The sequence below is a fragment of the Hyperolius riggenbachi genome, chromosome 8, assembly GCF_040937935.1.
Source record: "Hyperolius riggenbachi isolate aHypRig1 chromosome 8, aHypRig1.pri, whole genome shotgun sequence".
Lineage (NCBI taxonomy): Eukaryota > Metazoa > Chordata > Amphibia > Anura > Hyperoliidae > Hyperolius > Hyperolius riggenbachi.
In genome coordinates this window covers 54,810,191-54,833,976 of record NC_090653.1, presented here as the reverse complement: position 1 = coordinate 54,833,976, position 23,786 = coordinate 54,810,191, and the positions used below count along the sequence as shown (strand labels likewise).

Here is a 23,786-nt window from a genome sequence, read left to right as displayed (position 1 = left end):
CACAATCTCTAAAAGACATCACCTTATCTGCTATTTACATAGTTTATCATGCAATGAATTTCAAATTAAAGCTTCATATGGTAAACCTGAAACAATACACTATCTATAATTTACGTCATTCAATTAAAATGGTGAGAATTTGAAAGTATCAGCAGGGGCTGTATAGAGAAGATATAAGAGTTTCATAGAGACTAAAACTAATTCAAATAAAAAGCGCACGTTTATTTCGTGATCTCGCTGTACACAAATGGGGTGAGTACTGTCATCATCATAGGCAGCAGTGCTTAGCAATCTCGCCTTGCAGTGTTGGGTCGCCTGATTGCAATCCCAGCCAGGACACTATCTGCACGGAGTTTGTATGTCATCCCCGTGTCTGTGTGGGTTTCTTCCAGGTACACCAGTTTCCTCCCACATCCCAAAAAACATACAGATAAGTTAATTGGCTTCCCCCTAAATTGGACTTGTACTATGATAAACTACACAATACATATATACATAGATATATGACTATGGTAGCGATTGCATTGGTAGGTATTAGATTGTGAGCCCCTCTGAGGGACAGTTATAAAGTGAGAAGACAATATATACTCTGTGCATTGCTGCAGAAGATGGCAGTACTATATAAATGCAAAATAATAATCATGGTCATATTTTATTTTACCTTAGCAACTTTCCTAAGGACTAAATCCGCAACTCTGCTAAGGACTTAACTTAAAGAGGAACTCCAGTGAACATTTTACTGTTGGCTGGTGATGTAGCTGCTGCATGGTTTTTGGCAGTTGGAAACAGCTGTAAAAAGCTATTTCCCACAAAAGTTCAAACTTTTCTTGTGGGAGGGGTTACTTGTGGGAGGGGTTTCACCACAATATCAGTCGTACAGCGCCCCCTGATGGTCTGTTTGTGAAAAGGAATAGATTTCTCATGTAAAAGGGGGTATCAGCTACTGATTGGGATAAAGTTCAATTTTTGGTCAGAGTTTCTCTGTAACTCTAGGCCTTTGAAGGCCATTGACCAATGGCAGGCAAGTAAACTGAAATCCGATGACAGAAATAGAGAGTAGATGCAGGGTGGATTTTGCTATGTAGCTATACTACATTAAAAATACGCAAAACTGACTTCCAGAGAAAACACATTTTTAAAAGGTGCACCCACAGCACCTGTCTATTAGTCTGGGGGGAAAACCAACTCAAACCTGCCTACATAGGTAAAATAAACCATAAATCACACCACCTCACAAAAAAAACTGTTTTTCCCCCTCGAAACGGGGGCCTGTGTTAGGGGTAATAAGTGCTACAGTGCAAGAGCACTTGCACTCCTGCACTATAGTTCTTTTTACCCCTGATGAAGCCCTCTGTTTTGAGGGGGCGAAACATGTTGAGTTTTTGTGAGGTGGGGTGACATAACTATGTAGGTCAGTCTAAGCGGGTGTCTCCTTCAGCCTAATAGACAATTGCTGTGCTTTTTCATTTATGTGAAATCCCCCTCTTGCCAAGCTAGTCACTAGTCACTTTATGAGCCTTTAGAGTATGCAATTTTAAATGACCAATCAAAAGTTCAATTTTATTTTTAGAGGAGAGGAGGCAAGGCTGGCACTGCATTTCAGGTTTACTGACATCAAAAGTATTACAAACTTAGGTAGACACTCACAGTCAGTAGTAGCAGGCGATGGTGTTAGCGGCTAAGTGGGCGCCAGGTCCAGGACCCTCCGCAGACGTCTGTTTTGCGCCGCTGGTGCTTGTTCACTTTTTTATTTTTATTTATCTTCTCCAACAAGGTTAAATATGTGTTTTGGTTATACTACATTATGCAGAGCACACGGCAGTAACTTTGTGGTAGCGTGCCCCGGGCCTGGTATCAGACTTCCTTTGAAAGCAGCAGTGTATTTACATCCAACATTGCTTCTTGTTGTGTACTCTGCATGCAAGTAAAAAAATGTGGTTACATAAAAGCCCAATCCAATTCATATAAAGTCAGAGCAGGATCATCCACCAGACAACCTAGGCTGGTGCTTGGGCCCTAACGGATGTCAAGGGGCCCTGAAATCTATTACCTTGCCTAGGGCCCCATTCCATCTTAATCCATCTCTGCATAAAGTGTATTGAAATAAGCCAGCAAACTGATCACAAGTGTATTTGTATAGTTCACAGCAGTCCTGACAGAATGCAGACAAGATACAGTCTTACAAATAGATAACTGATTACATGAAACGTGGTAAGTGGTGATATCTTGTATTCTCCGTCTATGGCAACGATTACCAATAAATGGTCCTGGAAATTACATTGTAAAAAGTAGGCAAGGATGTATGACTATTTGAAAAATTCCATCACCTTTTCTCTGACCTCCCATCACCTCCCTGTATCCACCTTGTCCCCCCACCCAAATTTTTTTTCTTTCCCCCTCCCTGCCCCCCCCCCCCCCCCCCACACACACACACACCACCGCGTACGTTAAAAAAGGGCGCCGGGAAAAAAGGGCGCAGGGTTTTAAAAGATAATCATGAATAACGTTTAAAAAAAATTGTGTTATATTTCGTTTAAAAATAATGTTTTATAAAGTTATAAATCATTAAATAATGTGTATAAAATCAGCAATTTAAAAAACGTTAATCTTCCCTGTTTAAAAATTGAAATTTATAATAACGTTTTATAAAACATTAATAAGAATTTTACTAAAGCTATACCTAACCCTACTCTCACACAGAACCCTCCCTGTACCTATCCCTAACCCCTAGACCCCCCTGTTGGTGCCTAACCCTAAGACCCCCCTGTTGGTGCCTAACCCTAAGACCCCCCTGGTGGTGCCTAAACCTAAGACCCCCCTGTTGGTGCCTAACCCTAAGACCCCCCTGTTGGTGCCTAACCCTAAGACCCCCCTGTTGGTGCCTAACCCTAAGACCCCCCTGTTGGTGCCTAACCCTAAGACCCCCCTGTTGGTGCCTAACCCTAAGACCCCCCTGTTGGTGCCTAAACCTAAGACCCCCCTGTTGGTGCCTAAACCTAAGACCCCCCTGTGATAAGCATTAATAACGTTTTAAAAAAATATGGTGCGGTTTTTCGTTTAAAAATGAAAAAAAAAATTTGTACGGTTTTTCGTTTAAAAGTAATGTTTTAAAAAATATTGTACTGTTTTTCGTTTAAAAATAATGTTTTAAAAATTATAAATCATTAAATAATGTGTAATCATGAGAAACAGTTATAAAACATTAAAAGTCTCCGGGCGCCGCTTTTAAAACGTTATTTTTCTCCGACGCCCTTTTTTCCTGTTGGGCGCCGATTTAAACGATATTTATTATGGGAGTGAATGGCGGCGCCCTTTTTGTCCACCTGCCTCATGCACCCAAATTTCCTGCTTCCCACACCACCACCACCTCTCTCCTGTTTCCCCGTTCAGTATTCTCACTCTCTTGGTCTCTCTCTTTTCTCCCTTAAATGTTTCCTCCAGAAACGGGAAATTTGGGAAGCCTGTTATTGCAGGGCTTCGGGGCCTCTCCTCCTCCCATCCCCACACAGAGTATCACAGGGAGTCTTATATTAACCTGCTTCCAGTGCCACTGTTGTGTCTGATTACGCTGCCTGTTAATTTGCGCTGCCCCGCATGCACAGTAGGAGACTGTGCGGCCACAGTTCCTATTTAATTATGCTGCTGGTGGTAAACTACTAAATATCTCCGCTTCCTCACATCCTACACTCCCCAAATTTTCAGGGTATGGAGGGGACCCCCCGAACTACATCCATGCCAAATTGCAGCCCCCGAGACCCACTGGTTCCAGAGATAGGTTTCTCTAATCTATCTCCTGAACCAGCGGGTCTCGAGGGCTGCAATTTGGCATAGAGGTAGTTCAGGGGGTCCCCTTCCTTACGGTGACCATACGTCCCGCTTTACCCGGGACACGTCCCGCCTTCGGGGGGCGCTGTCCCAGGCTGCATGAGGTCCCGGGAAACGTCCCGCTTTTAGCAGCGGGACGTCCCGGCCTCGGGACTCTGGCCACCGTACAATGAACTAGCCGCAGCGTCTACTAGACGCTGCGCTAGTTCATTCCCCGCAGCCCCGCTCCAGCCTGCATTGTCCTCCTCCGGCAGGCACAGGCAGAGCAGGGCTACGGGAAGATGGTGTCCGGAGGCGGAGCCCTGTACTGGGGACTATTTGTCTCCAGTACAGGGCTCCGCCTCCGGACGCCATCTTGCCGTAGCCCTGCTCTGCCTGTGAGAGGCTGAGCGGGAGATTGAACATCGTCCAGGCCAGGGGGAGCTGCACCTGAGGCACCAGACGCCGGCTGCGTGAGGGGACGTCTTCTGCCAGGTGAGTAAATGCCTTTTCTTGCAGGTGAAGTGTTTGGCCGCATTGCGTGTATTTTGTACTGACATGTTTGCCCGCAGTGCGTTTATCTTGTACTGACATGTTTGCCCGCAGTGCGTTTATCTTGTACTGACATGTTTGGCCGCATTGCGTGTATTTTGTACTGACATGTTTGCCCGCAGTGCGTTTATCTTGTACTGACATGTTTGGCCGCATTGCGTGTATTTTGTACTGACATGTTTGCCCGCAGTGCGTTTATCTTGTACTGACATGTTTGCCCGCAGTGCGTTTATCTTGTACTGACATGTTTGGCCGCATTGCGTGTATTTTGTACTGACATGTTTGCCCGCAGTGCGTTTATCTTGTACTGACATGTTTGGCCGCATTGCGTGTATTTTGTACTGACATGTTTGCCCGCAGTGCGTTTATCTTGTACTGACATGTTTGGCCGCATTGCGTGTATTTTGTACTGACATGTTTGCCCGCAGTGCGTTTATCTTGTACTGACATGTTTGCCCGCAGTGCGTTTATCTTGTACTGACATGTTTGCCCGCAGTGCATTTATCTTGTACTGACATGTTTGCCCGCAGTGCGTTTATCTTGTACTGACATGTTTGCCCGCAGTGCGTTTATCTTGTACTGACATGTTTGCCCGCAGTGCGTTTATTTTGTACTGACATGTTTGCCCGCAGTGCGTTTATTTTTTACTGACATATTTGCCCGCAGTGAGTTTATTTTGTACTGACATGTTTGCCCCCATTGCGTTTATTTTATGCTGACATGTTTGCCCGCAATGCGAATATTTTGTGCTGAAATGTTGCCCATTGCGTTTATTTTGTGGTGTCTGGGGTAACTGTTGCTGCATTTATTATTTAATGTTCATAGTTGGCTGTGTTTGCTGCTTTGCGGTTATGGCATACTATTAAATAGCATCACACAGTTTCTGCACACCTATGATGTGAATCCACGTTTGACCACATCACGGCGTAAACACTGCTTTCTTATGCCTCGCTGTTGCATCATTCTGTTAGCTCCGCCCATAGAATGTCATGACCATGCCCATTTTTCGCGCGCGCTGCAGACACCAAATTTTTCGGCGCACCCCCTATTTTTCGACGCGGCCCCCTCCCCCCCCCCCCCCAATTCACCCCGTCCCAGGTTGAGCCTACAAAAATCTGGTCACTCTACCTTCCTACTCTGAAAATTTGAGGAGTGTAGGATGTGTGGAAGCGGAGATATTTAGTATTTTACCATCAGCAGCATAATAAACTTCACACTGAGAATGCGTGCTACTCAGTGTGGAAGGGAGCTTCCGGGCAGCGCAATCAGACATTACACCACTAATCCCCATGCATCACAGCAGCAGCACTCTCTGCTGCCCTTCCCCAAGCTCCCAATCACATGACTAACGCTTCCTGCAATACTCTGCATGGTGGGAGGGGTTGGCCGGGATGTTTGTTTACTGCTTGCTTTGTCTCTCAGGAAGGAGGGGGGGTGGACCTAGGTGGCTATTCTAAATGCAATTTGTTTGCAGGGGGGCCCCCATACATCATTGTTACACTCCTGGACCATATGAGGATTCCCAATGGTCTGTTAACAAACCAACAGGGGGCACTGAGGGGGATTTCAAAGATGCTCTGGGGCTTGCTATACTTAGTATTGCAAGTTCAGGGATGAGGATGGGTTTCTCCTCATGCTGTGACCCCTCTAGCCCCCCACAATGGCCCTGAGTGGGCCGGGCCCCACCGCGGGTTCAGGAGCTGCATCCCCTATTGTTACACCAGTGTTTCCATGGGCACTGTCTTGCGTGTAATGGAAGGTAAGTATTTATGGCTAATTAAGGTTCATAAAGGACTTTTCTTGTGGTGGTGTTTTTATTTCATTTTAACTCTTTGTGGTAATGGGTAAGCAGTTACTCCTATACTAGTTTCACCTGGGAAGGGGGCGGGCATTTGGTAGTCACCTTCTTAAAGGGGATTCCCAGATGCCACCATGAACCCCTCCATCTCCTCTTGGGCACCGAAGGTGAGGAAAAGCTTCTTGTCCATGTATTGGACGAGGTCTCTGGTGGAGAGGGGAGGCTTGTCAACCCCTCTCTTCTAGAGCCCCCCATATCATGGATCATGTAGGCTGGTATAGATCAGGGTATGGACCCCCACGCAACCCATGCTTCGCATTCTTGCTATCTCAGCCTGCATGGGTGTCAAGGGGTTAAAGAGGCTTGGATAGGGGGATACCCACATTTTTTTATGTAACTTTTTAATGGCCAAATCACAGCTAAAATTGCCTGAGATCTTTATAAAGTACAGCAATATTGTGGCTGTCCAGCGATCCCTGGCCAAAGTGTCGCCATATCCTCATTTTTCCAAAAACTTCTTCAGAAGACTTGTGAATTCTGTGAATGTAATTTCATGTAAAATGTGAAAATAAACGGAGATCAAGGTTACATGTGAAATCCTAACTACGAACACGATCATAATTGCAAAATTGCATGAAATTTCACAAAAGCAAAATAACCCATTACAATCCAGACTACGTAAGAGCTCTACTGCATATGAGCTTACTTACTGTTGTCCTACTTAAAGTAAACCTAAAATAAAGGATAAAAGAAGTTTTATACATACCTGGGGCTTCCTCTAGCCCCCTTCAGGCTGATCTCTCCCTCGCTGGCCTCCTCCACCACCTTGTTCTTCTGCAATCTGGCAAGAAGCAGAGTTTGGTAAGTGACTTATACCGGACCTGAACTCAGAACTTCCTCTTTGCTCTAAAAAAATTAAGCAACAGCATTTAACCCATTTAGGTTCCGTGGTTTTCACGAGAGAAATGTTCACCTCCCATTCATTAGCCTATAACTTTATCACTACTTATCACAATGAACTGATCTATATCTTGTTTTTTTCCGCCACCAATTAGGCTTTCTTTGGGGGGTACATTTTGCTAAGAGCCACTTTACAGTAAACACATTTTAACAGGAAGAATAAGAAAAAAATGGAAAAATTCATTATTTCTCAGTTTTCAGCCATTATAGTTTTAAAATAATACATGCCTCCATAATTAAAACTCAGGTATTGTATTTGCCCATATGTCCCGGTTATTACACCGTTAAAATTATGTCCCTATCACAATGTATGGCGACAATATTTTATTTGGAAATAAAGGTGCATTTTTTCCATTTTGCATCTATCACTATTAACAAGTTTAAAATAAAAAAAATATAGAAATATTTCATCTTTACATTGATATTTAAAAAGTTTAGACCCTTAGGTAAATATTTAAATTTTTTTTTTTTTAATTGTAATGTTTTTTTTTTTATAGCAAACATTTTGTTTGGGTAGTTTTGGGAGGGTGGGGGGTAAACAATAGATTTATAATGTAAATGTGTGTTAATTCTTTTTTTTTTTTTTTCAGGTGTAGTATTACTTTTTGTTTACATGACGTCACTCTAAGCGTAACACACGCTTAGAGTGGCGCATCGGGGAGGGAACGGCCAGAAAAGGCGCCGCTTCTGAGAGAAGCTGTCGCTTTTTCAGCGGGGAGAGGAATCAGTGATCGGGCACCATAGCCCGATACATTGATTCCCTGGCTACCGAATCCGCGGCCGGGAGTGCGCGTGCATGCGCGCGATCGGCCGCGGGGGCGCGTGGTAGCGCACATGGTTTCTGGACGTAGTTTCTACGTCCAGGAACCAAAATAGGTTAAAGAAAAACATTTGTTTTTTTTACAGCTGATACAAATCCTGCTATAAATCTGCTTTCATGGAAGCAGGCATAGGGTTAACGTCCTGTGTTTACAAATGAGCTGCTCTGCCGAGGCAGCCAGCTGACACAGCTGAGAGATCAAATAACAGTTGTGATTAGTCACAGATGAGGGAGAATTAAACAGGCTAAGGTCTATATACAGGGTGCATTTCTCTCAGGCATACAGGGTGCATTTCTCTCTGTTTTCCTTCTGTGCTGTGCAAGAGTTCAGGTCCACTTTAAAGGACAACTATCATGAACCATGGTAATATTTAAAATACATACATATAAATGTACATTTCTACCAGGGTAAAATGCACTTTAAATTACTTTTTCCTGTGTTGCTGCCACTTACAAAAGGCAGTTAAAATCTGCTCTGCTCCTCATGGGGGATTCTCAGTTATTTTTTTATGTACAAAAGAACTGCTCAATCCAACTGCCAAAATAGGGCTTGATTCACAATAGCATGATAACTCAGTTATCACGCCTAAAAACTCAGTTATCACGCCTAAAAGCTTTGCACGTGCAAACTAGGGTGCTAAGTAGTTTGCACTCTAGTTTGCACGTGAAAAGCTTTTAGGTGTGATAACTCAGTTATCACTCTTTTGTGAATCAAGCCCATAGGGCTGGTGCACACCGAGCGGCTTTTTGGGCGTTTTCAGATCCGCTTGCGGCTGCGGATCTGCTTGGTCAATGTATCTCAATAGGGTGGTGCACACCAGAGCGGGAGGCATTTTGCAGAAACGAAAAATGCCTGGGTGAGGCATTTTTTGGATTGTGGATGCGTTTCTGCCTCAATGTTAAGTATAGGAAAAACGCAAACCGCTCTGAAAAACGGCACTTCAGAGCGGTTTGCCAGGCGGTTTTTGTTACAGTAGCTGTTCAGTAACAGCTTACTGTAACAATACATGAAATCTACTACACCAAAACCGCTACACAAAATCGCAAAAACAGAAAAAGAAGAAAAAGCGTTTCAAAATCTGCTAGCATTTTGCGGATCTGCTAGCGGGTTTTGGTGTGCACCAGGCCATAGTGTGCAAGCGAGTAGGAAAGCTGGCTGACATCTTTGTCTTTCGTAAAAGGAAGAAAAAGAGGGGAATTTTGGAGTGGCACTCCCTGCAAAATGAGCTTCCGCGTATGCGTAGTAGAAAGCAGAAAAACCTCACCACATCATCTAGGTTACCTGTGTCTTGCTGCCTGGATGTGTGCTCTACGGAGAAGACAGACCACTATGCAGAGATATCACTGAAGAAAAAGAAAGGAAATCCGGGCACCTTCCATCCAATTGTCGTTTATTGCAGACCAAAGCAGACATCCATGGGTTACCACAACCAAAAATACCTCGTGTGAGTAGTCTACAGGGTGATGATCGGTGGAGGTGCGGGAGCCAGGGCACTAAGTGGATCCGGCGACGGCCGTTTCGCGTCTAAACAGACGCTTGGTCACGCTGCGTACCACTGTCAAAGGCGCACTGCAGACATCCGGTTTTACCACGGGGTGAAATCCCGCCTCTTCCGGGTGCTGTAGGCGCCTGTGTGATTGGAGAGGGAGAACGCAGGGGGCGGGCAGGCATGCGTACTGGACTAAGACTACAGATCCCATAATGCCAAGCGGATAAGTTCCGCCCAGCAGTCAACATATGCAGCTGTCCTGCGCACTGGGACCACAGTCCACAGCGCCCGCGCTACCAAGAGCGACGACACGCCCACCGAGTCTGTAAACTCCGTCACTAGGCGTCCGGTAACCATGGCAACAAGTGTCGTGGTTATCTTGACCAGGCTGCATCTGTTTTAGGGGAGATGTGCACTACTATCTCTCCTGTCTATATAATGGGTCCAGTATGCTTACGTTGGGAGGCATCAATCCAGCCAATCCCAACCGTCACCAGTAACGCATCTTACCCACCCCAAACGATCACCTTAAGTGTTAAAGTGACATAGTGACAATTAAAACTGGCAAATCTAAGAGACAGTTCTCACAATTACCTGGACATATCTTATGTTACAACAGCTTTAGAATCATCAAGAGAATAAACACTATTATTGCATTAAAGGGTAAGGCACTTAAAAATCATTAGTAGCTGCAAACTTAACAGGTATCCCCCCTCAAAGTAAATTAAAGATATCAGACAATTCAACAGACAAGATACTAAACAGTCCCCAAAGATGCATATATCAGGAAACCTCCCCACTTGCAGAAGATTAAGGGTCCAGCATGCAAGCTAATTCAATTTTGTCGTTTAGGCCTCCTGGGCCCAAAGCCCCAGTCTGTAAAATGATACGTGTTTCTCTTCTGAGGAGTAACAGGTCCCTGTTTCCTCCTCTAGTTGGAACCTCTACTTTCTCCAATACCGCAAAAGTTAACCCTTTACTGGACTTCCCGTGTTCATCACGCATATGTGTCACTAACTTGGTACAGCTCTTTCCTGCTTTGATGGTACTCACATGCTCCCCTACCCGAGTCTTAATAGATCTTGTAGTCTGTCCAATGTAAAATTTTTTACACGGACAGAATAGCACATAAACAACATACTCTGACTGACATGTAAAAAAACCCCGCATTTTAAACTCCACACCCCCTACTAGAATACATCTTGAAGTGATCATTTTAGGACAATATTTACAGTGACCACATTTGTAATTACCTATCGGAACATGTCGGTCCAACCATGTTGTGGTTCTAGGTGTTACAAATTCACTTCTTGTTAGTATATTGGCTAGGGTAGGTGCTCTCCTAAAAACCACTCGTGGGGGCCCACCCAGTTTTTGGGACAACTCAGGATCTTGTTGGATTATCTCCCAATGTTTATAGATGCATTCCCTAATTTTCATGGCCATGGGGGTATAGTCAAAGGTAAATATCATCCTTTCTTTCGCATTCCTCCTCTTGTCCTCTTTCTTCCCTTCCAAAAGTGAACCCCTTTCTTTTAGTTGGGCTTTGCGTCTAGCTTTCATCAACAATTGCATATCATATCCTCTTTTTCTAAATCTATTAGTCAGGTCATTTGCTTGATCATCAAAAGCTTTCTGCGAACAGTTATTTCTTCTCAAGCGCAAATACTGGCCATAAGGAATCGCCTCCACCACATGTTTAGGGTGGAAACTCTTAGCGTGGAGGACAGAATTGGTCGCAGTTGGCTTACGATAGCCCTCACTGATCAATCTACCTTTCTCCACCTTGAGTCTGAGGTCCAGAAAGACCACCTCCTCACCAACCATTTCCGAGGTAAATTGCATATTGATAGTGTTAATGTTCAGATAATCAAGAAACCCAATGAATTGAGCGTCTGAGCCAGACCACACCACCAGGACGTCGTCCACGTACCTGGACCATCGTCTGATGTACCCTCGGAATGGATTTGTATCCGAGTGTACCGCAGACTCCTCCCACGCCCCCAGAAAAAGGTTTGCAAAGGAGCACGCCACTGGGGTCCCCATAGCCGTCCCCGAGACCTGTTGGTACCAATGGCCGTCAAACATAAACGCATTATGTTCAAGTATAAATTGGAGGCACTGACAAATATAGTCAATGTATTCGTCCTCTTTATTTGTGCGTTGTAAATACCGCCTGACGGCAAGCACCCCCAGATCCTGGGGAATCCTACTATACAGACTGACCACATCAATAGTGGCCAGTCTATCTCCCGGGACCCAAGTGGTGCGCTCCACCATCTGCAGCACCTCAAGGGTGTCCCTCAAGTAAGAGGGCACCCCTCTCAAAAGGGGGCGCAGGAGATGGTCCAGGTACCTGGACAATCTCTCAGTGAGAGACCCACAGCCAGAGACTATGGGACGTCCCGGCGGTGCGTCCATTGATTTGTGCAACTTCGGAATGTGGTACCAGACTGGTCTCCTAGGGAATGCCGGAAGCAAATCCCCAGCCAATCTGTTGGGGAGGAACCCCCCTTCGACCCCTCTGCGCAGGAGGGTTTGTAACCTCGATTGGTATCGGAGGGTCGGGTCACAAGGGAGCTTACGGTAGGTAGACTCATCATTCAACTGCCTTTCGGCCTCTATTTTATATTGGTGACTTGTCATAATCACCAAATTTCCACCTTTATCAGCATTCCTTATGACCAGTCCCTCCTGCCGTTTTAACCAATTCAAGGCCCTTCTTTCCTCATTACTTAAGTTCGGTATGGCCTTTTCATAAATCTGCGCTCTCAAATCTGTCAATACCCTATTGAAAAAATGGTCTATGCTGGACCCCGGACTAACAGGGAAGGGCTGTACCGACCTGCATGCTCTATAAGAGTGTGTATCTCCCAGAGACAACAAATCTGTTCCTATTAGACTTGGCCAATCTAATTGGCCCCCCTCCTCCCACAATTCAGCAAGTATATTAATCATCTCCTCATCCTTTGGGTCCCACCGTGCCAGAGGACTAAAGCCTAGGCTACTGGTGTGGTAACCCTGTGTCATCTGAGGAGGGGAGGTACAAACACCCTCCATGGGCTGACTAGATGCCTCAGGGGTAAACCCCAGCAAACTAGTCTCACTGCCCGTTGTCATAGGGTGTGGCTGTAAAAGGGATGGTTCTGAGGTACTCAGCACTTGTTGTTCTGTACCATAAAATTTTTGACATATGACCAATTTCCGTACGGATTTATATAAATCAATGGTGAACGACACAAAGTCAAACTCCTGAATTGGGCTGAAACTCAGTCCTCGGTTCAATAGGGAAATGCATGCCTGTGGGAAAACTCAGTTATCACGCCTAAAAGCTTTGCACGTGCAAACTAGGGTGCTAAGTAGTTTGCACTCTAGTTTGCACGTGAAAAGCTTTTAGGTGTGATAACTCAGTTATCACTCTTTTGTGAATCAAGCCCATAGGGCTGGTGCACACCGAGCGGCTTTTTGGGCGTTTTCAGATCCGCTTGCGGCTGCGGATCTGCTTGGTCAATGTATCTCAATAGGGTGGTGCACACCAGAGCGGGAGGCATTTTGCAGAAACGAAAAATGCCTGGGTGAGGCATTTTTTGGATTGTGGATGCGTTTCTGCCTCAATGTTAAGTATAGGAAAAACGCAAACCGCTCTGAAAAACGGCACTTCAGAGCGGTTTGCCAGGCGGTTTTTGTTACAGTAGCTGTTCAGTAACAGCTTACTGTAACAATACATGAAATCTACTACACCAAAACCGCTACACAAAATCGCAAAAACAGAAAAAGAAGAAAAAGCGTTTCAAAATCTGCTAGCATTTTGCGGATCTGCTAGCGGGTTTTGGTGTGCACCAGGCCATAGTGTGCAAGCGAGTAGGAAAGCTGGCTGACATCTTTGTCTTTTCCAGGGAGTGCTTTCATAAAGAATAAAGATAACACAGTACTGAGAATTTCCTATTAGGAGATGAACTAGTCCAAAATCTGTCAGATCTGTCAGCTTTTTACTACTTACTGTAAGTAACAGCAACATAGGAAAAATGTATGGTGCATTTTACTCTAAGAGAAATGTACATTTCACATGTATATATTTTAAACTTTACTATTTTTTGTGATATTGGCCCTTCAAGGCTGAATTATCATAAATACCTTCTGTATTAAAGTGGTGTAAAAACACATCATTTCTTCTTTGCTCAAAAAGATTATTTACAGCATATAATATATATAATTTTTTTATGTTTAGCAGAACAGCATTCAAAGGGTTAAAACACAAGACTTACTTTTTCAATAGAATGCGATCCGCATCCAAACTGGTGATAACATTATCTTGTGTTTACTCTATTGTAGCAGGGTGGGTGAGCAGATGGCAGGAGCTGCCCGCCTTTGATTGCGCCCACGTGGTCGGGAGCGCTTTGCAAGTGCGCACTATGTAGTCTTGAGGTAACCTTTAATTACCGGTAGTTTCGAGTTTAGCTTGCCTGATGAGGTTTAAGGTTACATTTATCATTTTTCATGGTTTTCAGAAGTGGTTCTAGAGTAGGGATGCTCAATGTGATGCAAATAATTCTAAATGGATGCAAGATTATGCAAATTTACATCTTAAAAATGCACGGATTCTGCCTTGGTTTTATTAAAGGGGAACTGAAGAGAGAGGTATTTGGAGGCTGCCATGTTTATTTCCTTTTATGCAATACCAGTTGCCTGGCAGCCCTGCTGATCTTCTGCCTCTAATACTATTAGCCATAGCCCCTGAACAAGCATGGAGCAGATCAGGTGTTTCAGACTTTAAAGTCAGATCTGACAAGACTAGCTGCATGCTTGTTTCTGGTGTTATTCATATACTACTGCAGAGAAACAGACCAGCAGGGCTGCCAGGCAACTGGTATTGATTAAAAGGAAATAAATATGGCAGCCTCCATATACCTCTTACTTCAGTTCTGCATAAATTTGCATACAATAAATACAATAAATGTATAATCCTGCAGGAACTCAGAATGATTTGCATCTCATTGACCATCCCTATTCTAGAAGAGGATAGAAGGGTGTGGCCTCACAAATTAGGGACTGTATAGGTCACAAGTTTACGGTCAGTACAGTTTGAACATGTATGAGGCCTCGCATTCTTTTTTATCCAGGGCCCCGTTTTACCTCAAACCATCCCTGCCGCTCCCTGACCCACTTCCAGTCACTTGGTGGCTTATTTTAAAGTGGTTGGAAACTCAGCATTTCTTCTTTGTTCTAAAAGATTATTTACTTAGCCTAATACCTACTACCGTACTGCAGGGTGCTTTAAGTGGAAAGCTCCCTGCAGTATGATCCGCATCCGAAGAGGAGGTAACATTATCTTTTGTTTACATTCCTCTGTTGCTACAATTAAGGTGCCCATAGACCTAATGATTATGGGCAGATTTGACAAATGTATCTGTAATCGAATTTCATTAGAGATAAATTTGTCTTCTTGTTGTTTCTGCCCATATACTACAGGCCGATTCCCATCCAATTTCAGCATGAAATCTTTAGGGAATAAGCTGAGTCCGCACCGCCTCTGCCCCCAATGTATAATGTGCCCCCATGTGTGCATTATACATTACCTGTCCTGTAGCAGCCTCCACGCGGTGTCTGTAATCCTCCAGGCGGCTCTCCGTACATGGCACTGATGCATAGCGTCTGACTTCAGATGCTATGCGCCGACGTCATACACTATGTGCCAGTAGCGTGTACGGAGAGATGCCCGGAGGTTACGGACACCGCGCAGAGACTGCTACAGGACACCCGACCAACCAACTTTGGCCTGACGTCTTGCGGCATGTGCGATTGACCATGCGACCAATTTCCATCCCGAAATTGGTTGCTTTGTTGATCGGGCATGCACTTGGCAACACCAATTTTCATCCTATTCGATTATAATAATCGAATTGGGTAGTCGATTGGCCGCCTAGTCGCCTGATGTGTGGCCACCTTTAGTTACAGCCAGCCATGTGCTAAAATGGAACTGTACTGATCTAACAAGCAGAGCCATACGAGAAATTATAACTAGATAGCTGCTGTATTTATAAATTCAAATCTACGAATAAAATGCAATGGCAGCTTTCAGAGCAGATAAACTGTACTTTGGGAACTTCAAATGTAGAAAGGAGGCTGGCACCACCAGAAGTAGAAAAGTAAAAATTAGCTCTTTATTGATCAGTCATAAAATGACAGCATGGTCAAAAATAAGGCTTTGGCGGCGACAGCCCGCTGTTTCGAGCTGTTATAGCTCTTTCTCAAGCCGAACAGCCTATACAATGTTAGCAACAATGACCACACCCTTATATACTGGTCTATGCATCAATTAGCCAATCATTTCAAAATCAGAAACACCATTAAGAGTGCAAGGGCATGTGGATGGACCTGATGGGGAACAGGCAGTGTGTGATGTCATCAAAACATACCTCCCAGTCAGCTGACCAAGGACAGCCCATCGCAGCATGGCAGAGAAAGTTCCACATGTAAAAGCAGGAAGTGCACTGTAAACAAAGATCACATGCACCAATAGGGACAGGCTCCAACGGCCCACCCATCTTAATATGGCATGGTAAACGCGTACAAATGTCCGCATAATACGCGTCCTATAGACGCGATATCAATGCATAATAGCCGCCGTAACTCGCCATCCAAACGCATTATCAAAACAATGCTTACAAAAAGACGCATAATGCGCAATACTGGACGCTAGATAACCACATGCCGCTACTAATGCCAACGCAATAATAATGCGTACAAACCGACGTAAAAACGCCCCCTGGCCGCATAACTCTATAATGGACGCGTACAAAAAGACGCATAACGCGTGGTACTGAACGCAACATAGCCGCATACTGTTCATACCAAATGCCACATTAATGCGAAAAAAACGTCGCAAAAATGCCTTCAGGGCGCATAAAAAATGGATGCACAAAAAGAGGATATAATGCATAGCACCATGGCGGGACTCAAATCAAGTCACGCCTAGAACTAATGCCCAACATTATACACGTGGAAATCGCATAACTAGAGAGAACAATTCTCACCAGGCCACAAAGTTCTTCCCTCCATCAGCTCACAGGGACTAAAGAAAAAGGAAAAGAAGAAAAAAACACATCACTGCAAAAAATATCAAAGTATTCAAAAATATTATAATGCTCCCAACCAGTACTCCACACCCCCTAGCACAGCATAATAGCTGCCTCTTATCATAGTAAATATCCCACATCACTATTTACAGATTCAACAGGAAAATTAAACACAAAAACTTAGATCGTATTCCCTATTAAGTCCTCCCTTTCCCATCACATGCAACCTTCTAATCCACCAGGCCTCTCTTTTGGCCAACTCATCCTGTCTATTTAATCTCCCTCGCCAATTACTCGGAACACTGTCAATAACCTGAACTTTAAATTGGGACAAATTATGTCTAGCTGAAACAAAATGGCTAGACACAGCCTGGGTCATATCCTTGCCACGTATGGCTGTCTTATGGCCAGACATTCTGACCTTCAAAGCATTGGTGGTCATACCCACGTATCCCAATCCACAGGGGCATTTAATTAAATACACTACGTAACTAGAATCACAGGTATATCTGTGTCTAACCGTGAATCTTTCCCCTGTGGTGGGATGCGTGAAAGACCCACCTTTAGCTATATGGCTTCAAAGATGGCAACTGAGGCACGGAAAAGTACCATGTCTGTTTTGCGTGACCTGTGTCCTCGGCTGGTGATGATGGAAGACCTTGTCTCTAACAGTAGGGGCCCTTCTGAAAGACATTAATGGAGGGTACCTAAATTCAGGTATCGTGGGAAACGCATCTTGTAACAGATGCCAATGGTGTCGAATTGCCCGTCCAACCAGTTCGCTACACGTGTTGTATGTAGAGACAAATGGCATACGAAATTGCTTAAGATCACGACGAGTTTTGTGATTTCTTGGAATCAGGGTCCTATCAGGATAACCCCTGTCCAAAAACTTTTGTTTCAATATATTCTTCTGAGTTACTGCCTCAGCATCACAAGAGACTATTTTTTCAACACGTTTTAACTGGCCGGTTGGAATGGCATTTTTTATTGGGGGAGGGTGGAAGCTTTGGTAGTGTAGCAATGAATTTCTATCCGTGGGTTTTACATATAAATTGGTAATTAATTTATCCTGTCTCCTAATAATGCGTGTGTCCAGAAAAGTTGCCTCACAGCTGTCTGCATGTACAGTTAGTCTAATCGCTGGACAACAAGAATGTAGGGAGGCAACGAAGTCAACGAGGGTCGAATGTGGCCCCGCCCACAAACAAAAAATGTCATCAATATATCTCCACCAGCACTTAGCGTGCCGGTGAAAAAGTGGGTGGGTGTATACAAAACTGTCTTCATACTGACCCATGAAAAGTCCCGCATAGGACGGGGCCACATTCGACCCCATCGCAGTACCTCGTCGCTGGACATAAAAGGAATCCTGAAAAGAAAAATAATTACGTCTCAAAATAATATTCAACAACTTCACAATGAACTGTCTCTGAGGTTCAGACATATCTGCATATTGCATCAAATACCATTCTACAGCCTCTACACCCCCATCATGAGAGATGGAGGTGTAGAGGCTCTCGACATCAAGAGTAACGAGGAGAGTCTCATCTCCAGAGATGTCAAGTGATCTCAATTTGGTAAGGAACATGTCAGTATCTCTAATGTAGGATGTAAGAGAGGTAACAATAGGTTGGAGTAGACGATCTACATATTGGGCAAGGGGTACAAATACAGAACCCACGCCGGCCACAATGGGTCTCCCCGGTGGCCGGCGTGGGTCCTTGTGTATTTTAGGAAGGGTGTAAAAAGTTGGGATCTTGGGTGAATCCTGTTGGAGGAAAGTAAAGAGGTTATCATCAATAATATTACAAGATTTCGCATCATCAAGTACAGATTTGATACACAGCTGCACTGCTCTTGTCGGGTCCCCCTCCACCTTAGCATATACATCCTGTTGTGCTAATTGTCCCAAGATCTCCTGTTCATAATACAATGTATCTAACACTACAAGTGCAAAAGAGAGGCCTGGTGGATTAGAAGGTTGCATGTGATGGGAAAGGGAGGACTTAATAGGGAATACGATCTAAGTTTTTGTGTTTAATTTTCCTGTTGAATCTGTAAATAGTGATGTGGGATATTTACTATGATAAGAGGCAGCTATTATGCTGTGCTAGGGGGTGTGGAGTACTGGTTGGGAGCATTATAATATTTTTGAATACTTTGATATTTTTTGCAGTGATGTGTTTTTTTCTTCTTTTCCTTTTTCTTTAGTCCCTGTGAGCTGATGGAGGGAAGAACTTTGTGGCCTGGTGAGAATTGTTCTCTCTAGTTATGCGATTTCCACGTGTATAATGTTGGGCATTAGTTCTAGGCGTGACTTGATTTGAGTCCCGCCATGATGCTATGCATTATATCCTCTTTTTGTGCATCCATTTTTTATGCGCCCTGAAGGCATTTTTGCGACGTTTTTTTCGCATTAATGTGGCATTTGGTATGAACAGTATGCGACTATGTTGCGTTCAGTACCACGCGTTATGCGTCTTTTTGTACGCGTCCATTATAGAGTTATGCGGCCAGGGGGCGTTTTTACGTCGGTTTGTACGCATTATTATTGCGTTGGCATTAGTAGCGGCATGCGGTTATCTAGCGTCCAGTATTACGCATTATGCGTCTTTTTGTACGCATTGTTTTGATAATGCGTTTGGATGGCGAGTTACGGCGGCTATTATGCATTGATATCGCGTCTATAGGACGCGTATTATGCGGACATTTGTACGCGTTTACCATGCCATATTAAGATGGGTGGGCCGTTGGAGCCTGTCCCTATTGGTGCATGTGATCTTTGTTTACAGTGCACTTCCTGCTTTTACATGTGGAACTTTCTCTGCCATGCTGCGATGGGCTGTCCTTGGTCAGCTGACTGGGAGGTATGTTTTGATGACATCACACACTGCCTGTTCCCCATCAGGTCCATCCACATGCCCTTGCACTCTGATTGGTGTTTCTGATTTTGAAATGATTGGCTAATTGATGCATAGACCAGTATATAAGGGTGTGGTCATTGTTGCTAACATTGTATGGGCTGTTCGGCTTGAGAAAGAGCTATAACAGCTCGAAACAGCGGGCTGTCGCCGCCAAAGCCTTATTTTTGACCATGCTGTCATTTTATGACTGATCAATAAAGAGCTAATTTTTACTTTTCTACTTCTGGTGGTGCCAGCCTCCTTTCTACATTTGACTACTGAGAATTCTGAGAATACAGGGATCCAAGGCTTGGGCACACAACAGTTCCTTCCTATGGATGAGTGCTTCTCCAACTTCTGTTTTTGATCTGTACTTTGGGAACTTGTAATTTGTAAACAGACAATATTACTTGTGCACAAAATCAAATATGATAACTGTATGGGTAATATCAAGTGGGAATATACATTTTTATTGAATGTTATGTCTGAGTTTTTTACCACTCAAACAATGTGTTTTGTTTGTTTGTTTGTTTGAGGGGGGGGGGGGGGGGGGTATGGGCAATTCATTTGATGTTTGTTGTATGTATGTTTTGGGGATGTGAGACAAGACCGGATTACCAAAAGAAACCCACTAAAAAATGGGAGAACATACAAACTCCATGCAGACAGTGCTTGCACTCGGATATAGCGCTGCAAGGCGAAAGTGCTAACTACTACTCGTATCAAGTGTTTCTATACCGAATGTTCCTGCTCTGTTGAACAGTTTCCTGATGAAACATAAGGATGATGCATGGTGATGCTAAATTTTTATTTCCTAATAATTGCAAAAAGATGAACATTTGGTGGGCATTCTGTACACCAAACAAGTTGGGCTCACATTTCCTGACGCTTCAAGGGACCCTGAAGCAACAAAAAGTGACGCTAGGGGGTACTTCCCTCGGGAAGCGGAAGCCTCTGGATCCTAAAGAGGCTTCCCTTGTCTTTCTACCCAGCGCTGGGACCTCTTAAAAAGAGCTTGTTGACGCCTGTCAACACAGCTCTCACAGGCGCGGTACCACAGACTGGCTTGGCTTTCTTTAGAGAAAGCCAGGCTGGATCAGGTCCATGCTACTGCGTAAGTTCCAGTCGTTTCCGCCTGCGCTGTAGCACGGACCCGATCAGGCTCGGCTAATTCTACTGAAGATGAGTGGGACGGCTCTAGTGCGTAAGCGCAGAGAGGACACTCTACAGGGGTTCCAGCGCTGGATTGGGCTGACGTACGATGACGAGGAAAGCCTCTTTAGGAGCCAGGGGCTTCCCCCTCCCGAGGTAAGTATCTCATTGTGGCCTTCTCAAACCTCACAGGTTTGCTTTGATAATAACATTTATCTTCAAAACGGCTAATATAATTCTATCTTTTTCTTTTTTAAAAGAAAAGGAAATGAAATAAATATCATTTAGGGCTATTGTAAATGTATCTCATGTCATTTATCGCCCAAACAACTGCACCCGCTTTTCATACAGCCTTTCTGTTCTGCCCCATTCATGGTGCAAACCACAGCTCATTACCTGTATTCAGATTCATGCACACAATAGTGTTAATAATTGTTCAACATCCAAGTAGAGGTCAGAGATTATCGGCCGTACTTAGAAAGCTCTCCCACAGACATACTTCTTACTAAGACGTCTAACAAAGAGGATGTGATAAAGGGACCCACCCTTTCGTTCTTTGCTGTATATACATAATTTGTTCTCTGGCAAGGAGACTTTCTGCGCTGTCGTGGAGCAAATAGAAGGACATGCAAGATGGAATTAATGATCCGGACACGGGCAGTCATCCTACTGGTCTTGGCGCTGACAAGTAAGGTGTAATAAGGCATTTATAGCTACAGGAAGTGGGAAAATAAGATAATGTTACAGTTGAAAGGACAGTCTTAGTAATGTTCTCAGAGTTTTATGGAGCAAGCTCTAGTAGAACAGGTGGTGCCATCTTCAACCAATTCCCTTAGTATTTTTGGACCCACTTGAGAGCTCTTCCACTGGTTTGGAGCTGCCTACAACACACAAGGTTAACGTTCTCAAAGTTTTATAGAGCGAGCTCTAGCAGAGCAGGTGGTGTCATCTTCCACCAATTCCTTTAGTATTTTTGGAACCACTTGAGAGCTCTTCATCTGGCTTGGAGCTACAACACATCTGGTTAATCCAAGTGCTGGCAAAACTCAAAGCTGATCCCTATGTACCATTGGCAACATGGATAAAGGGCATGGGCTCCACTGTCAGCTTAAATGCCTTCTGAGTTTGCACTGTGAAAATTGCAAAATCGCTAACTGATAGTAACTTATAATGAATTTTCACGCTGACATCGTTCAAGCTTTCTCAGAAGACACTAGCACATTTATGGCAGTACACGAACATTTTTCATTGTTTTTCTTGTTTGTTTTCTCACTTTTTCTCTATTTATGTAAACAAAAAGAACATATTTTCACATAACTTTCAAAAGTTAATGAATGAATGAATGAATGAATTTTGAATTCCTATTCTCTTTTTGAAATTGCAAACTTCCTATGTGAAATTTGGAATTCCACAATTTGTGAGCTCATCCCTAGCCAGGGGTAAATGTTAGTGGCAGGAATAACAAAGGGTAGACTGCCAGTGTTCATAACAGGCCAGGGATAAAGGTTAGTGGTAAGAGTTATAACACCGTCAAGGGTGACGGTTAGTGTTAGGCCTAGGAGAGTGAAAAAATTAAGTGTACCGTATGTAGGGGATAAACATGAAGTAAAGGTCAAGGAGATGGAAAAAAGGTTAGTGTTCGGGATGGATAGTTCCATAATGAAGGTTAGAGTTTAGCTAGGATTTGCAGTTGGGGTCTGTCTGTCAAGTGGATAATATAAAGAACAAAAGTTACAAATAATGTATGGTACAGAAAATCAAATATACGGTACTCTATATTTAGAATTTTTCAATCATTTGCTGTATCGGTCATGGTAAAAAATTGTGATAGGTTTTTAGAAAAAATTGAATAGTGTATGGTATATTGGTATGATGTTTCAAACAATAAAATCAATACAATCAATCAAGAAATGTATTGCAGTGAAAAGAGCTAAAGAAAAAAAAGAAACAATTGTATAGTGTATGGCCACAATTTTGAGGTTTTTTTTATATATAATTCTTTTTATTGCAGAAATATACAAAAAACAATTGACATAGGCAAATATATATCAAACATAGCAACATAACAGGTCCATCCACGAATTGTAGTAACCTTAGTATCTCAGATTAAAGTAGACTATCGAAAAAACAATAAAAAAATAACATACATTGCATATCATGTCTATATGTCTGATTACGAAAACGTACCATATAACCAAACAAACAGCTCCGAAAGGCCATATTATAAACAAATAACACATAGTTGTATTCTTTTTTTTTTAAAGATTCTTTTATTTTGAGAGAATAGTTTTCATATATAACAAGTAGACAAATAGAATAACATGACTTGCCATGCAAGGCACAGAGTCAGGAAACAAGCAGTATAAAGGCACGGTATTACAACAGGTAAATGTTCCAAGTTAGCATACATAGCGAAATAAATTATACCACCAACCAGCGTGGTTTGATTTAACATCTTAGAACATCTGATGGCTAATAAAAAAAAATGCTGTATAATTATTTAGATAGTCCCTAGAAACGGTCCAGAGTCTCCAACCCGTGTGATAGTGTGTAGAGATGCAGCCCTGCGCCCATAGGGAACATACATCAGTGACTGCCGCTAATACTAATTTAGGTGGTGTACTTCAGGACCTATAAGGTACAGCCCCAAATCGGTAATCAGCCTAGAGTAGACTATAATAGCATATAAAAGCTCTCTGACTCAGCTTGGCATAACCAACACTGAAAAGAAACAATGATAGAGACTGACAATGAAAGGAAATAATTAAGAGAAAGATGAGAGAAAGAGAGAAAAGAGGTAAAGAAGAGGGCAGGGGTTGGGTAGGGGCCCAGGGGGACGGCCCTATCACTGTAAGCTGTCTCCAAAACGTCAGGGATGGATATATATTATTCCATTCTGTGGGTCTTAAGTGGATATCAGGGCGCTATAACGCGGAGTTTCTTTGAACTCAAACCAGCCGTACCAAGTTTTCCAGAATTGCTCATGTCTATCTTGAATAATGGAGTCACATAGTTGTATTCTTAGTCTGGAGCTAATCAAAACAAAAGAAAGAAAAGAAAGAAAAAACCCATAATAACAACAAATAGAAACTTACATTGGGCATTACCTCTAGATGTTCCAAGACATATTTTATATGTTGACCTCAATACACTTACTGACCAAAACCCTCCCATCAGAAGCTCAAATCATTACAAAATTCCCAATAACTCCCCCCAAATATCTTATTC

The 23,786-nt window shown here is 43.4% G+C and overlaps 1 long non-coding RNA gene across 1 annotated transcript in view; it reads right to left on the bottom strand.

Moving 5' to 3' along the window:
- The window catches only part of LOC137528165 (uncharacterized), a 93,835-nt gene extending 72,673 nt beyond the window's left edge, over window positions 1–21,162 (bottom strand). The window contains exons 1-3 of the long non-coding RNA XR_011023302.1: window positions 21,104–21,162; window positions 6,921–6,995; window positions 1,648–1,914 (exon numbers count right to left, since the gene is read on the bottom strand). This is a non-coding gene — a long non-coding RNA (uncharacterized lncRNA). The remainder of the gene's footprint in view (window positions 1–1,647; window positions 1,915–6,920; window positions 6,996–21,103) is intronic.
- Between the last annotated feature and the right edge of the window lie 2,624 nt (window positions 21,163–23,786).